Here is a 17,720-nt window from a genome sequence, read left to right as displayed (position 1 = left end):
CTGAAGATTTCTTGCTCTCCAATAAAATGGAAAAAATCAAAATAACTTTTTAAATAATCAATGTTTCGGTTTTTACTGTTATGTGTTCAATACATGTTAATATCTTCTGGCAAAAATTTACGAATTTCTTTATTTTTTAAAAACTCCATATTAAAATCATGCTGTATGCAGTAAAACAAAGAATTTTAATGCTAAAAACAGAATTTTGAATACTTTATTTTTGTGCCAAAAGTGTAATATAGAGAAAATACTATATGTTTTTTTAACAGTGTCGTTGATAACTCTAAATAAAAGTTTAGGAACAAAAATAGTATGCAAAAACATTTAGCTGCCTCAAAAAAGGATTTTTTCCCTTGACTTCTATTTCAATCCTTTTACACATCAGGTATACCCGTTGTTCACCCTTCCAGGGTATTAAAATACGCCATGTGCCACACACACACACACACACACAAGCTACACTCTCGCACTTTGCATGAGTCCAACTTAGTGAGGGGCATTGTCTCTTTGTGCAGCGCAAAAGCGAGTTTAAAGTTGAAAGGATACCATAAATCTTTGCAGCCTGATGCAAAGCGACAGCCACAACAGCCTCCACACAACACTTGCACTCTCTTCTCTCTCTTCTCGCTCTTTCTCGTTTGCTCTCTTTTTGTGAATATGCGATTGTCATGATGATTCCGGCTTGGCAGCAGAACATTGACAGCTCGGGGTTTAGAGTGTCTCACATGGCTAAAGCCGAATCAAACCGCACCAGACATGCATAAATCTGCTCGACTCTGTGTTCTCTGTTCTGCATAACATCAGAACGAATGCGAATGAAGACTGATGTGGCATTAGGGAGTTACTGGATGAACTTTTCATAAGTATTACGTATAGAAATGTGAGTGACTTGTGCAGTCTTCAAATCAAGGCTAATAGCAAAACTTTGCCCAGCAATCAAATACAGTTTTGAACAAGTTTTGCAAATAAATACGAATGACACAAATCAAAAATAATTACTTAAGTCTAAGCACTAGGCTTTCGTTCATTCTTCAAGCAAATATATTTATCTCATAAAGTTTTTATACACGAGAGAAATAAGCAGAGCTAAGGCTGGAATTTTGAAAGCTGCTCAGTTTAGTTTTTTGTAAAAAGAATTTATTGTTGAAACATTCTTGACTTTAGGCAAGCTTTAATCACCGTCTGCAAAGCAAAGTTCAAATCTTTAATAGTATCTCATAGTTTTAAGGCAGAGTATATAAGAAATCAATAGACACATCTGTCACTCAGTCAAATCAAAATGCACATCATTCGTCACTTTCCCTTTTCAGCCCACTATTACTCGTTAAAAAAAAAAGACGAACACAATATCAAATAAAATCAATGGCCAGCTGAGAGCGATGTTGTGACGTCAGTTGCTCAGCTGTTGATGGATAATTTTATACAGGCGGACAGAGCTAAGCAACAAATCGGAAATCCTGCACGCGATTTACTATATTTATAACTAAAGTGCGTATGCTCAATCAGCTGTTGGTCTCATGTCGACCCCAAAAACAAAAAAAGATATATATGCAGGGGAAACAGAAGGAACTACCGAGAGTGTTGTTGTCTCGTCAGAGGCTGTAAAAGCGAACCAAACACCAAAAAACATACGCAACATGTGTGCACAATTTGTAGTTGTTGTTGCTCATGTTGTTGTTGTTGTTGTTGTTGGCACGCAGCACATGGCGCAAGATTCGGCTCATGAAATGAACCGTATATGTGCCAAAAAGTCAATGATAGACAAAACACAAACAGACAGAGAGAAGGGAAGAGGAGAGAGGGATGGCGTATCGGTTAGCTGATACAAATATTTGGTTTTCAAGCAAGCGCATTTCCCGGCTCCCGTCTCCATCTCAAGTGTGCACATCCTTTGGCTTCCTTTCTTGATCGCAAATGCATTGCCAACTAAATACTCAAGTGCTACGTTCAATTCATTTTATGACCTGGGACGCATTTCTCTGTCTCTGTCTCTATATCATCTGTGTGTGTGTGTGTGTAGTTTTCTCACCTAACATGGCGAGCGTAGATTTCGACAGAGATCTGCTGTGGCAGGAAAATATATATGTACATATAAGCTACTCTATGTATGAACATTTCCTTTGATTTCTCAGTCACATACATAAGCATACAATATATGTATATGTATATACTTCTGTGTCTGCAGACACAAATGTTATTGACGTCGCCGTCCGGGCACCGTCGATAGCGCATTGCCCAGACACAGGGCGGGGTAAGAGACACACACACACACACACACATACACACACGTTGGCAACAGCCATACGTTGACTTCGCCTGGGACTGCTCTCGATGCTCGGTGCTCGATGCTCAGTTCTCGTTTTGTTGTTGGGACTCTGGCTGATGTTACCGTTAAAAGAAATGCAATTAAAATGAATCTCTAGACCCCTAAAAACTTCAAGCAGCAACAGCAACAGAAGCAGCAGCAGCCGCCGCAAAGCGTTGCCCGCTGCAGTTGCAGTAGCGGAAGCAATTAGTAAACTGAGCAGTCTTCCCATATAACATATAGAGACGCATCGTAATCCCCATAGCAAATCTCTGTCCGCCTCACGCGTGCTCTACGTGGCATTTTCTGTGATGGCTGCACTTTTTCTTCTTCTGCTGCTTCTGCTGCTGTTGCTGTGAGGTAAGACTACATATGCCTCTGCCTTGGGGAAACGCACTTAAGGAAGTGCATTATATAGTATATATGTATATGTTGTATGTGTGTTTGGAGGAGGCTGTCGGATCTGCTTTGCTGTTGCTTGCCCACCCCAACTTTTGAGTTGCAGCCGCAAACGTAGGAAAAACGGAACACGTTTCATTTTGTGTGCAATCCTTTCGACAGTCTCTGCCTACTCCCCTTTCTCCACCTCCTCCCTGTCTTTCTCATTCCAACCCTAGCACCTTCTTCCCCCTCGCTGAGACATTCATAATTTTTATAATTTGTTGATGTGTCATATTGTGTTTCCTAATTTGATTTCTACGCTTATGACGACTTCGGGGCGGAACTACTCAAAATAGAACTCAATATTACATCTAGGCGAAGTGAATTTATTCTATATATATATATATATATATATGTACATCCCGTGAGTCAATTTAGAAAAATCATACAATTAGAAGTCATAGTCAAATCTCTCTCTTTTTGAGTTGATAACAGCAAGCTAATGAATATTATTCGTACTCTCTACAATACAAGATGGATATGAGTAATTACAATGAAAGCTTTTCAAAGTAATGAGTAATTACAATAAAAGCTTTAAAAGGTTTCTTATACATTCCTATGCTAGTTTTCTATTATAGTTAAGGTCTTTGTTCTATTAAACATGAATTTTACAAACTATACATATTTAATATAGAATTTCTTTAGATTTCTTTACATTATTGAAACTTTTTTGGAATAAAATATAGTAAAATTTCTATAGCTTAGTACTCTGCTTATTCTATAGTTAAACAATTAAGAAAGTTACAGTCGAGTTTGCCCGACTGTGAGATACCCGCTACCCATTTTGAATAAAAACAAAATATTGCTGTATTTTTTTTTCAAAATATACCAAAAATACAAATATACTAAAAATATACCAAACTGTATATTTGCTATATCGATATAGTACCACATTCAAAATATACCATAGACGGCACAATATACCAGATTGTCGGCCAACGCTTGTTATTCGATTTTATTGATTTGCGGGGGCGGAAGTGGGCGTGGCAAAAATTTGAAACAAATTTGATCTGCGTGCAAACATAACAAATGCTGTCGAAAAAAAATTATAGCTCTATCTCTTATAGACTCTGAAATCTAGGTGTTCATACGGACAGACGGACAGACACACAGACGGAGAGTCGGACAGACGGACATGCCTAGATCGTCTCAGCTGCTGATGCTGATCAAGAATATATATACTTTATAGGGTCAGAGATGCCTCCTTCTACCTGTTATATTTTTCTTCTACCCTATGGGTAGCGGGTATAAAAATCATTGCTTCGCCATTTTGAAATACGCCAAATTTCCTTGACTAATAAACGATACTCATGACATATCCAGAACTTTAAAAGCTTAAACAATACAAAAACATCTGAATATTATTTTACTAATAAGAATTTCCTCTGCAGTTGATGCCCCGCACATTAACTGTAGACAGATTGGCGCAGCGGATTAGGAAGCAGCACAAACAGTCCTCAATAATTTTGCACTCAATGCGCACACAAGCAACGACAGGCCTCCTTTTTGGCTCAGTCTTTTGCTTTTCTTCGCCACCTCCCACCATCCACACAACAACATTCGACTGGAAATCGTTGGACCACCCAGCCAGCAGCTGTTGGTTGCAATAACAAAAATGCAAAAAAAAAGAAAAAAAAAAATGGGAAGACAACATGGATAATACAAGACAATAAAAACAAACAATAAAATTGAGAAAAAACAAGTAAGAAAGCTACAGTCGAGTGCACTCGACTGTGAGATACCCGCTACCCATTTTGAATAAAAGAAATATATTTTGCGATAATTTTCTCAAAATATACCGAATATACTGCAAAAATACTAAAAATATACCAAATAGTATATTTGGTATATTGATATAGTACCGCATTCAAAATATACCATAGACGGCACAATATACCAGATTGTCATCTAAAGCAACTAAGACCCCTAGTAAGTAGGCGTGTTTGCCCATACAAAAGTATTTCTTTAATAACTTCGACAATTTTCATCTGATCGCAACCAAATTTTCAGGAATCAAAACTACTATAGTTATTATTATATATACCAAAATTCGCAACTCTAACTTTAAAATTACGCTTGTTATTCGATTTTTTTGATTTGCGGGGGCGGAAGTGGGCGTGGCAAAAATTTGAAACAAACTTGATCTGCGTGCAAACATAACAAATGCTGTCGAAAAAAAATTATAGCTCTATCTCTTATAGTCTCTGAGATCTAGGTGTTCATACGGACGGACGGACAGACACACAGACACACAGACACACAGACGGACAGACGGACAGACGGACATGGCTAGATCGTCTCGGCTGTTAAAGCTGATCAAGAATATATATACTTTATAGGGTCGGAGATGCCTCCTTCTACCTGTTACATACATTTCCTGCCGGCACAAAGTTATAATACCCTTCTACCCTATGGGTAGCGGGTATAAAAAGGAAAACAACATTGAACGATGATGCAGACAACGAGTATGTGTATATAGAAGAATGTCTAACTGTCTGTTTATGTATCTTTCGATGTGTATCTGTATCTGTAGCCTGTGGCTGTGGCGCTGCATAAATAAAAGTTCAGATTTAGCTGTGGCACGTGCCAACTTGTTAAAAATATGTATCGCACATATCTATAAAAGCAAAATAAAAATAACTGCCAGCAAAAAAAAAAATAATGCTAAATACAATTGTGTAAAAATAAAATGGAAACACAATTAGCAATCAATTTGTTTATTTCAATAGAATAGGCGAGTGAAAAGTGCAAGAGCCAAAAACCAATTCAAACACAATTGATAATTTTATTTCTTTTTTTTTTTACTATACTTTGCGAAAGGGGAGTAAATGAGTAGATGAACGGGGAGGGAGTCCGAGTGTGTGTGTGTGTGGTGTGTGGGGCTGTAAGTATTTATAAGCTGCGACCTGTTGTCTGCCATTCATTCAGCAAACAGAATAACAACAGCAACAACAAGTTGGCCAAAATAAGACGGGCCAAGTTAAATATAAAACAAAAACAAATGTTAAATTTAGTTATGGATATTTTCAGAAATACACACAACCCACCGTAGCAGACGAAGAAGCAAGAGCAGACAACAGAGCGGGCCAGAAGGGGGGAAATCTATAAAAATTATCCTTTTTCTGTTGATTTTTATTTATAAAGCACAGCGCTAATTGATCGAAAACGAAACAGCAGAAACAGAAGCAGAAGCAGAAGAAAAAGTCTTAAGCGTTAGTTAACGCGCATTGCGTCGACTGCGACTATTCAAAATGGCGGACGCGATCAGCTCACATTCTCTGCCCTTCTTCGCACACACCTTACCCCCCTCCACGATGCAAAGCGCATGCGCAAAAAGTTGCCAGCCACTGTCTATGTATGCGTGCATGTGTGCATGTGCATGTGACGACTAGCGCTCTCTCACATTCGCTCTGGCCATCCTGCTCATGCTCTCGCTATTGTTCTCGCTCTCTCTTTGCTGGCCGCCATTTGCATTTGCTGTCTAAATATAGACAACGCTTTGGCTGCGGCTGCTGCTGCGGCTGATCATCGCATAGGTGAGAGAGAGCGCACATCTCTCTCTGTGTGAGTATGTGTGTGTATGTGAGTCACATTACGTGGCGCTGCTTTGGTCCCCCATCCATGTACGTCACTCATTTGTATATGTGTGTGTGTGGCTGCTGGCTGCGATGTTTTCTTTTCTCCCCCCCCTCTGTGCACTCACCGCGCTGCTTGCTGATTAAATTACAGTGCTTTTGCTTGAAAAACAACATTTTTTCGGCTTGTTCTTCTTGCTGTTGATGATGCTGCTTCTGCTGCTGTCGTTGTTGTTGTTGTTATCGTTATTGTTGTTGCTTTCGTTTCGAAATTTTTCCAAATGCCCCACACTAAATGTTGCCCCTGTTGGCCTCTAAGACAGGTGCTGCCGTGCCGCAAGGCGTTACGAAAACACTGCCAAGAGTCCGAGTACAGTTGCAAAATCATCAATTGTGCTCCCTTTACAACCTTTTGGATCGGCTGCATCTGCTGTAAGTCGTCGCCATTTGCGCAGCTGCAGGCACACACACACACTCACACTCACAAGCACACACACACATACCTATGAGCCTTACTATATACTGTAGAGAGATTTTGTTTTGCTCTTGTTACTGACGTTTCATATAAACATTTCTGTATACAGTAAATTCAACAATTTGTTTCTCCCTATGTGTGTGTGTTTGTGCTGAAAACACATGGAAAATAATACAGTAAATATACAGCAGCAACATCGTAGAGCAATGATACTTGATCTTTGTTATACTTTTGCAAGAATGTGAGAAAATCAAAGGGATTTCGAATTTGGACAAATTCTTAATTAGTTCATCAGCTCAGGTAAAGAAATTGCTATAGTAATGCAGCTTTTACATTAGGAATTCTCAAAATTGAATTATCTGAAATTCTCCACTTTTAGAAGTAATTGGAGTGAAACTATATATTCTGTAGAAAATAAATGATTCTTATATTAGTTTCGTTAAGTTATTATCGTAAAATGAAATTCATTTAAATTAAAATGGTATTTTGATAATAACAAGTTTGTCATTAGAAAAATCGAATTTCTCAACAAGTAAAAAAGTTACAGTTGAGTTTGCTCTATTCTGAGATTCTAGCTACCCATTTTAGGTAAAGTAAAATACTGAAAGTCAACATTTTTTAAAATATACCAAATTAGTATAACTCACAAATACTAAAATGTACCAAATATATGCCAGTGTTTTCTTTAAAATATACCGAAATAACTAGCACTCAAAAATATCAATATGTACCAGAAATATAACAACATACTATAATCAAAATATACCACAGAGCACCAAATATACCAGATGTTTACCCTTATGGGGTCGGAGATGGCTCCTTCTGTCTCTTATATACATTTCCTTTGACACAATGTGTAGCAGGTATAATTACTCGCCTGTCAATTAATTTAGGGAAGCCATTGGTAACAATCGCTAAGCTCTGAAATAAGTGCTTATATTGTCATGTTTATTCCTTGTGACCTTTTAGCTAATGTTAAACGACTTCAGACAGTTCATTATCAAATTGATTAGCTAATTAAAGAGATACAAAAGCTTGCTTAAATATTCAATAGTCCAACTAATAATTAACTAACAGTTTTTTAGAATTTGCGAAAATACAAAAATCAACAGCTGTAAATTCTGCCTGTTGACCATAAAGAAAGCTGGCCACAGCTGCTGGGCCAAGTAAAACCAATTATGAGTTGTCAATCCGAGGCGCAAAGTTGTCAATTGTGAGATCGCTGTTGGGTACAGTAGGCAAGACATGAAACAACTATTCGAATATGCAAGCGAAATCTGGCAGAGGCAGAAGAAAAACAATTCCTAATTCGCAAATAGTAGAGAGAAAAGTGGACAAGAACAAATAAACAAATGAATCTAGAAAGAAAAACAACAAGATGAAAGTGTCGCCATTTTGCAAAGTCTTTTGGCGCTGCGATTTCTTTTTTTTTTCGTTTTGGTTTTTTTTGCATGTTATTCTTTTGGTTCTTTAGCTCTTTGGCTGTGCAAGAGTGTGTTGTGAGTTGCACTCTGTGATGAGTCTGATATTTTCACGCTTAATCACTAACTGTCCCCATGAGCAGAGGACCCATTGGATGTCGGCATCGTTGTCTGCGGCGACAGAGAAGACAACAAGACACAAACATTTTGGAACAGGGCCAAAATACTTGATGCTGCAAATGAAATGGCAGAACGTCGAGCACAAAATGCAAAATGCAAAATGCACACACAAAATGTCAGGCATGAAAAACGTCTGAGGGATGGTGGGGGAGGGAAGCGGAAAAAGGAAAAGTGCAAGCAGGGAAGGAGCAGCATCAAAACTCGAGCCAAAAGATGCGACATGGACTGACAGCAAGAAAATTGAAAGAACGAACGATACGCAACAACAACAGCAACAACAACAACATTCGAGAAATGGGGGGAAAAACTTTAATTTTCTTTTATTGCGGTCGTCGCGCGCAATAATTGCACGTAAACAACAACAGCAAGCTGAAAATTTCGACTGCTCATTTGCTTTGCGATTCGGCCAGATTTTTATGAGATTTCGCTTCAGGTACACACACACACACACACACATGGCATTCATATGTGTGAGTGTGTGTGTGTGTGTGTTTTGAGTATTACACAAGACGCGTGCTTGAATTCTTGATGTTGCCCCGCATCATTTGCCACCCTCCTCCCCCCAAAAAGTATACTGACATCACACACACACATGCATGAATATTTTATAATTTCCATGCGAGCAAAAGAAAGCGTGTGTGTGTGTGTGTGCGTGTGTGAGTGGAAGTGGAAGGGAGACGGAAACATTTCAACCAAATTGCCTGCAATGACGTTCAATATTTTGCTTTTCTTTTTTTTTTTTGTGTATTTTCAAATGTTTGTATGACGCACTTTCATTTGCCTCCTTTTTTCATGAGTGTGTTCATCATTTTATTTGGGGGAAAAAAGCGAAAGGAATAATATCCGCCTTATAAATAATATCAACTGGAAATGCGCAATGTGAAAAGTAAAAGTTGTCAGATTTTTACTTTTATTTTTATGCAGCATTGAATTGCTTCTTTATCTATCCACATCGATGCTCTGCTCTCATTAAAGCTGTAATCTAACGCTTAATTTTTTCGCATTTGCCTGTTTGCCTGCTGCTGCTGTTGCTTCTGCTGTTGCCATGGCATTAAAGCCACCCAATGAAACGGGCCAACGAGCCAAAAAGACGCAAGAAATTTCTTGGCAAATGTTTTACGTTAATTGAACGCCAAGAAATACCATCGCCCCACATCAATGCTGTGCGTGTGCTGTCCGTCCATCCGTCTGTCTGTCTGTCCGTCCGTCCGTCCATCTGTCTGTCCTTCCGTCCGTCCGTCCATTGTGCACACAAAATACATGCTCAGCTGTTGTTGTAGGTCTCGCCCCGGTAATACCAAAACTTATATACAGTATATACGCACGATGCGAGAATGTGTCGACTCGCCTGTACAGTGATTGCTCGTTAAAACTGATTTTAGCTAGAGAGATCACGAGATCTACAAGCAACAAAATGAATGCACGACTTTCGAAATATCCTAGGAACTGTCCCAAATTGACAAAACTACAGAAAAGCGTATAAAATACATTTGGTGCTCTGCTGCAAACCGATCTAAATTAAACGCTCAGCATAATTAATTGACGAAATCTTATTTCAAGAATTTATGTACTGGAATTCTTGTCTCAAGAAGAAGAAGTTTCTTCTTATCATTAACTTAAAATACATTTTTTTTAACTAAATTTTAAGCTCAAGATCGAAATCTTATTTCAAGAATTTCTTAATATGGAATTCTTATCTCAAGAATTTGATGTAAGCAGCGCAAAACTTTCTTCGTATCATTAAACACAAAATACGTTTTTTGTAATCCTAACACTAAAGTTTTAGATCGAATTCCTATTTAAAAAATTTCTAAGTCTTGAATTCTTATGTCAAGAATTTTATGTAATCTTTGTAAAACTTTCTTCTTAGTTTAATTATTTCAATAAAAGTACTCTTCAAATATTTCCAATCTTAAAATAAAAATGTAACATCGAAAATTCAAGAATTTATAAATTCTAGTTTGAAGAATTGTATTTAAAATTTTTATTCTTACTCTGAGAACGTAATTTTTTTCATTCTTATATCTTCTATCTATCTATTTCCATCTAAAATTTGCATCTTAATTTCAAAACTTATGATCAAATCTGTATTAAACAAATTTTGTTAATCAGCAATTTCTGATTTCAAGAATTTTGCCTAAAAATAAAAACGTTTTCAAGCTCAAAATTATTTAAAGTTGTACAATATTATTCAACTAACTTTGTCAAAAATAAAATATTCATTAAATATTTACAAACTTTCAAAGATTTTAAATTTTATTGTGATTTAAAATCCGCTTCTATAACTAGAATACATTTTTAAATTTTTCAATAAATTTTTCAAATTGTTTCAATTTATTTTTCAAACACTTTTGTTGATTTTAAATTTTATTGTGGTTCAAAATCAACTTCTATAATTTTATTACCTTTTTATTTTATTTATTTTTATAAAACTTTTGACGATTTTAAATTCCATTGTAATTTAAAATCAACTTCTATAATTGTAATATATTTTTTTATAATTCAATTTCAGTTAATTTTCACAACTTTTATCTTACCTGCCAAATGCCGCTGTTGAGCAACATGAAAAAGTCCAACGTGTTTCTAGTGACAACTAGTTAACATCATATTATAATTGTAATAAATATATCTACGTATATATATTTATTTGTCTGTTGTGTAAATATGGCAAAATTTGAAAGCCACTTTGAACTGTGTGTACTTTTTTTTAGGTGTATTATTTCCTGATTCCTGAATATAGTTTACTTAATTATTGTTATTGTGGCGTCTTTCAATTGACTCTGACTTTGTTGCTGTTGTTGCGATTTCCATCTAATTTTTCTCCTATGCTGCAGTCGAATTGTGCAACTGCAAAGAGATGGGAAAAGAGAACAACAATGAGTGAGAATATTAATCAATATTGAGAGGGAGTAAACCAATTCTTATTTACGTCATGTGGCTAAGGTTGAAATGGAGTTTGCGACACGAGAATCGAGAGACAGCTTCCTGTGGGTCTTAAGCCTACACGTTTCTGTTGCCTGTTGCATATGCAACAAGTCTGATTGTGAAACAGTTAAGGGTTTTTGAGGTTGCGGTATTTGCGGCAGATGGCAAAAGGTGCAAAAGTTTAGACTTCAACGACTGTAAGAATATCCTTGAAAGTGACGTTCAGAGTGAAAGTTTGTATAAACAATAAAGTGAAAATTGCTGAGCAAAGAACTCTTAGTGACAACTTGTAAGTAACTTAGTCATTGAATAGACTTTTGATTTATTTGAATTATAAGAATAATTATTAACAATAATAGCAAATACAAGCAAAAAAGTAGTGCTCAGTTTATATGTGGAAAAAGTCTAGAAATAAAATAAATATTGATAAAATGCTGAGCAGAAAATTTCTAGTAGCAAATGCGGGGGAAAGTGATGAAAGTAGTTCACTATTTAATATAATGAATAAGTCTAAGATAAAAGTAAATATTATTGATCCAAAATTACTTATTGGTAACATTTAATTCTATTGACGTTTAATTTATTTAAATATATGTGTCTTTATTAACAATAACAGGCAAATGTTGTGAAAAGTCATTGAAGTAAATAATATAGAAATAAAGTTCATATTTTGATGTGCTAAATAGAAAAGTAAGAAAAGTCTTTGAATTTGTTTCTTTAAGTAGTAATAACGAGTAACATTTAATTACCCAAAATCATATGTGTTTTTTTTGGTATTCAATAGAGTATAAGTAAATTTACCTAATATTGAAATGAAGCTAACTTTAAATGATCGTTTTATATTTAATTGTTATATGATGTAGATTTGAAATACCTTTTGTTCAGAAATAAATATTATTTTGCCTATTCAAATTTATCTCTTTAACCTCTTTTTTCCATTTCATTCCTAACTATCCTTTACAATATAAAATACGTTCACTTGCATCTTTTGCTATTATTCTAATAAAGTGTTTTTTAATCACTTCATAATTGAGATTTTTATTCTTATTCCTATTTTATAGTAATAGTATAGTAGTATTCTTATTTTTATAGTAGCTCATTATTTAATAATTTTATTGTATAATAATAATAATGATAAACAATAATAAAAATGATAAATCTGAAATAGCTTTTAAGTGAAGCTGTTGTGTTTTATATTTGTTTAATTTCATGAGCTATTGCCAGCTAATTTCCCTCAATATCAGTAGCATATATACCTTATTTTTGGGGCACTTGATTTACAGGGTATAGACAAGAGGCAAATGCGCGTGCTGTTCTCAACGCCCACATGCCAGGCGCTCGGCTCTCCTGTAGTGTCTTTCTGAATGTGTGTGTGTATGTGTGCGTGTGTGTGTGAGTGTGCGCATAGTCGAGCGTGTGGGTGGCTAATGAAATGCTTCAACAGCAGCAGCGACATCAACCGCATCCATCTACACACATACACACTCGTACAAACACACATTCACATACACATCCACCTACGTTGATCAGTTCTGGCCCCGTGCCGCATTTGTATCTCTGTATCTTTCGCATCGATGTATCTGTATCTGTATCTGCTCAAGCGTATGTGTTAGTATGTGTGAGTGCGTGTGTGTTGTGTGTTGTCATGGCAAGCGGAGGCAACAGCAACAACAACAGCAACAACAACAGCAACAACAACAACAACATCAACAGCAGACACAAACAGAGCTTTTCCAGCGGGTCCAAATTGTCTACAGTTTTTCCTTTTTGCCCAGTGCGATAAAGAGCGAGATGGCAATAACAGAGAGCAGAAAGTGGTGTGAGTGAGAGATGGCAAAATGGAATGCAGACTGAACACAGTTGTCTATAATAAATTGTTGGGCTCCCGACTTTTCGGCTCTTTGTCATGATTTTCGACATTTTTGTCAATGTTTTCTTCTTTCTCGTGGCGCTTTTTTCCTCTTCTTCCTCCTCTTCGTTCTCACTACTTGATTTTTATGACATTCCCTCACACAAACACACGGACAAAGAGCACACACACACACGCCCACACCTATGGCACATTCCCCCTCTCTCTCTCTCTCTCTTTGTCCCTCCCACCTCCTCTTCGCCTACTTTTCAGCTACCCTTCATTGTGTAAATCATGTGAGGCCGAGACACAACAATTAATGAATAAGTTACCAAATATTCTTGTAAATATTTCCATAATATACTCATACAATAATCTTTCGACTGTTGTTGTTGGGCTTTTCTTTTCTTTTCTTCTTTTTTTTGGCTGGCATTTGAAATGCTTGAGCAAAATGGCGTCGCATTTTGGCGGGCAGCGGCCAAGAGAGACAGAGAGGGGGGAAGCAGGGGAGAGGCAGTGTAAGCAGCCTCAGTGAGGCGCTTTTGTAATTTCTGGCATTCGGCCAAAGTCTACACAAATTTGCGTAAATAAACAACAACATTTTGTTGCAATTTAGAAAGAGTCGTTAATGCTTCTAGTTGTTTCTTTCGGTCGCAAAGAATTGCACGAAGTTTTTGCACAACACATTTTTTTGGCGAGGCGAGTGCCAAAAACAAAAACAAAAAACTAACAACAACGCAAAAAAAAGGGGACACACAACCGACTCGAAATAGTACATAATACTCAACATACGACACAAGTTTGCAACATCGTCTCCCCATACATAGAGAGGAACGTCATCTCACAGCTCCAAAGTGGAGTCTCGATGTATGTGTGTGTGTGTGTGTGTGTGTGCGTATTGGATTACAGCGGAAACGGAAGCGCTTAACGCATGTGATTGGCATGGCAGACATGTCGCCTTCTAACCCCAAAAAAACAACTGTTCGAGGATGCCCTCTAGATGTGGCTAATCCTTGACTAAGCTATTAAATTATAGAGCGCAAGGCGAGAGAAGCACTTTTAACACCTTGCGCATAATTGAGTGTGTAGAGGTACAAAATAAGGCAAATGTAGATAAGGAATTCATTGATTTATTAATAGAATAGAATAATGTTCATACTATTTACTTCATAGTCGCAAATATTAAATAAATGTAGAGCTCACTTTGTAATGATTTGTAATAAGGTATGTAAGAGAAATTGAAACAAATAAGAAAGATAATCGATATAATCGAAGATATTTTAAAGAAGAGCATAACAGTTCGGTATTTATTAATAACGTAAAAATACTAAAATATACAGAAGGCTATATTTGGTATTATATTGTACTACATTACAAAAAATTACACTATAGAATACTAAACATATCAGATTGTCAGTTAAAGCAGTTAAAATCCTATTGAAATTTTTGTAATACAAAAGTATTTCTTAAGCAACTTTTACAACTTTCATCTGATCGCATCAAAGTTTTGAGAAATCATATATACTGTAGTTTTTAATGTATCGTGACTCTAGCTTATCATTCGATTATTTTTTTAACTAGTATTAAATATTGAAAATTACTGATACAGAATATAAATTAGTTTACTATTTATTTTGAATATCAATATATCATTTAGTTAGGTATTTATTTTCTTTGAGTTTTTTTTTTTAAATGCGATGCCTTAGTTAAAAGCTGAAATATTCATTCAATGATTTTTTGAAAATATGTGATTTGTTAGTTAAGAATCTAAATCTAAAAATAAGTTAAATGTCGAATATTTCAAAAACATGGGATTAAAAGAAGCTCAAACTTGTTCTAGAACTTTTTAAAACACAAAATATAATGAACATAGATTGCTTGGAGTTTAGAAACAAACTTGACTTCAACTGTTGGTTTTATTGTTTCAAGGTTCTAGTTAATTTAAACATTAAATTAATCAACCAGCTTATTTTTAAGCCTCACAAACTTGCCCTCTACCCGTTAAAATGCATACAAGAAGCTAGCAAAATGTTTTTAAGATGTAAAATCCTCAAAGAGCTTATCACATTGTGTCTCGTCTCATGCCAATGAAAAATCCCTCAAAAGTTATTTGTTGTTATTGTTGACGTATGCTCAGTCATTCACACTCTGTGTAAAACCGCTTAGTTATAGCCTGCAGCTACAAAAAGCAACTTATAAAATACAATAGAAACACTCGGCAGGTGGATTGAGGGATTAGTTGGAAACTAAGAAGCTTTACAGCTCTTCTTATTGCCAGCAGCCAAGTTGAGAGTGCGTCACAAATATTAACATTAAAGTTGAAAACGAAAAAAAAAGTTCTAATGTTAATTTAATAATTGTTTTGCTAGCTTGCTTACAATTGATTTTGATTTGGTGTGTGGCGCCATCTATCAAGATGTTTGCGCAGCTGATCGTGTTGCTGATGCCGCCATCTGTGTGCGGTGATAAAAGCTAGCGCCATCTGGCGTTCAGCCACAAGTGTTGGCAACATTTGAGCTTCTGGCAACATTTGCCAATTGCTTGGCAACATTATGTTAAATAACATTGTTGTTGTAGTCGCTGTTATCGCTGCCCGTTATTGTTGTTGTTGTTGTAATTCACTTTGCGCGATTTTTCGTAGGAAAACAACAAAGAACAGATGTTTTCTTTTCGACTTTATTTTGGGAAATTTTATTGCTTTGACAGATTTTCACTTTTCAACACACAGAAAGATCGATCAATTTTTTTTTCGCTTTTTTTTTTGCTGACCCCACACAGCAACTGAATCACTTTAGTTGTTGATGAATTATTTAGCACATTGTTGTTAATTTACACTGTCAATTATTGCACAGTTAATTGAACCGCGCGGCAACTGCGAGAGAGGGCGAGAAAGAGACGGACGGAGACAAAGAGGCGCGTCCTTCGATAACGAAAAGAATGCAATTTGAATTGAATTTTTATTTTTTTTTTATGTTGCTTATTATAACACATATTTTAAGCAATTATGCACAATTTATTAATTCACTTGATTCACGCACGCAATGTATAATTATTGTATTGAGGATCGGATGCGATCGTATCGGAACGGATTGGATCGGATCGGATCGGATCGAAATGAAAATATGTCTGTGCACGATATTTCCTACACTTCACTTTACTGGCACAGAAAATCGCATATACAACGAGAATGTATAATTATAAATAAATGTTCTATAAAAAACGCTTTTTTGTTCGCTCTTGTTTGTTGTTGTTGTTGCTGTTGTTGTTGTTGTAGTTGTTGCTGCTGCTGTTGTGTGTGAGTTTGTGTTGGTCTTGTGTGTTTTTGAGCCATTTTAATTTTAGAGGTAACCCAAAATAAATAACCAACCATTCCGCAGGCAGAACGCGGCCAGAAAGAAGCACCTTTCAACAACAACAACAACAATAACAACAACAAATACAAAAGCAACAACAACTGACATAAAAATAAAATCCTACTTGAACAATTGAGTTAAATGCTTGAAACAACAAAAATTGTACAAGCCAGCTGAGCTTCTCTCTCTCTCACACTCTCTTGCTCTCTCTCTCTCTGTGTTCCTTGTTGGCTTTCTCTTACTTTCACCGCGTGTTTGATAAGCTTCTCGAGTTAAGCGTTTCGAAAGCGTTTTAATGGGGTTTTCATGCGAATTGCTGCTCGTTTTTCTTATTTCAAGTGTTTGCTCAAAGGATTTGCGGCTTGGCTTTCACTTTCTCTTTCACTTTCACTGAGCTCGGCCTAAAGCCACAAATGACGTCGGCCAATGAATTGAGAACACACCAACAAAGACGAATCAAAAAAAAAGGTAAGAAAATATTAGCTGCATAAAATATGGCAAAAGAAACCTAATGAGATTATAACGGACGGCACATTATCAATGCCATTTAATAATCAATTACGTTGCGAACTTGTCGCTTTTTATAAGTTTGGACTTTCTTGAGGATTACAATAAAGTAAGATGGTAATTTAATGGTTTGCTAAGCTGCCAAAAGTGCATAAAGATTGTTATCTTTTAATTGGTTTTCTCAAAGAGTTTAAGCTAAGACAAGTTAAGTATATTTTTAGGAGTTCGATAGTACGTAACAAAAATTATCGATAGTATATAAATTTAATGTTTTTTAATTGGTTTTCTCAAGAGTTTTCATTAAGAATATACCGAGTATTGATACTGAGTAAAATACTAGATTATCGGTAGCAGATTCAATTACAATTCGATAGTAAATTGAACCGCTAACTATCGTTTATCGTTACAGGAAACCCAAAGGCTTGCTAAGTTGGCAACACTTCAAAAATAAGTTTCTCTTTTAATGGAATCAAGAGTACAAGAGTTTTGGGAATATACCGCATATTGATACTGAGTAAAAATACTAGATATCGATAGCACATTAAATGTATATTGCATAGGTTGTATATTGTTTATCGCTACCGGCATAAAGAGAAGACCCAAAGAGGTTTATCTTTTAATAGAATCACGAGTTTCCACTAAGGCAAGCAAAGTATATTTTTAGGCAAATACAGCATAAGAATACTGAA

At 36.0% G+C, this 17,720-nt stretch overlaps 1 protein-coding gene across 2 annotated transcripts in view; it reads right to left on the bottom strand.

The window, feature by feature from the left end:
* Window positions 1-17,720, bottom strand: part of LOC117570684 (myocyte-specific enhancer factor 2) — a 68,367-nt gene that overhangs the window by 30,138 nt on the left and 20,509 nt on the right. For both annotated transcript variants that reach the window (XM_034252485.2, XM_034252484.2), the window contains exon 3: window positions 10,935-11,244. The gene's annotated coding sequence lies outside the window, so the exon portion shown is untranslated. The remainder of the gene's footprint in view (window positions 1-10,934; window positions 11,245-17,720) is intronic.

The sequence above is a fragment of the Drosophila albomicans genome, chromosome 3 (genome assembly GCF_009650485.2).
Source record: "Drosophila albomicans strain 15112-1751.03 chromosome 3, ASM965048v2, whole genome shotgun sequence".
Lineage (NCBI taxonomy): Eukaryota > Metazoa > Arthropoda > Insecta > Diptera > Drosophilidae > Drosophila > Drosophila albomicans.
This window is presented reverse-complemented; position numbering and strand designations above follow the sequence as displayed.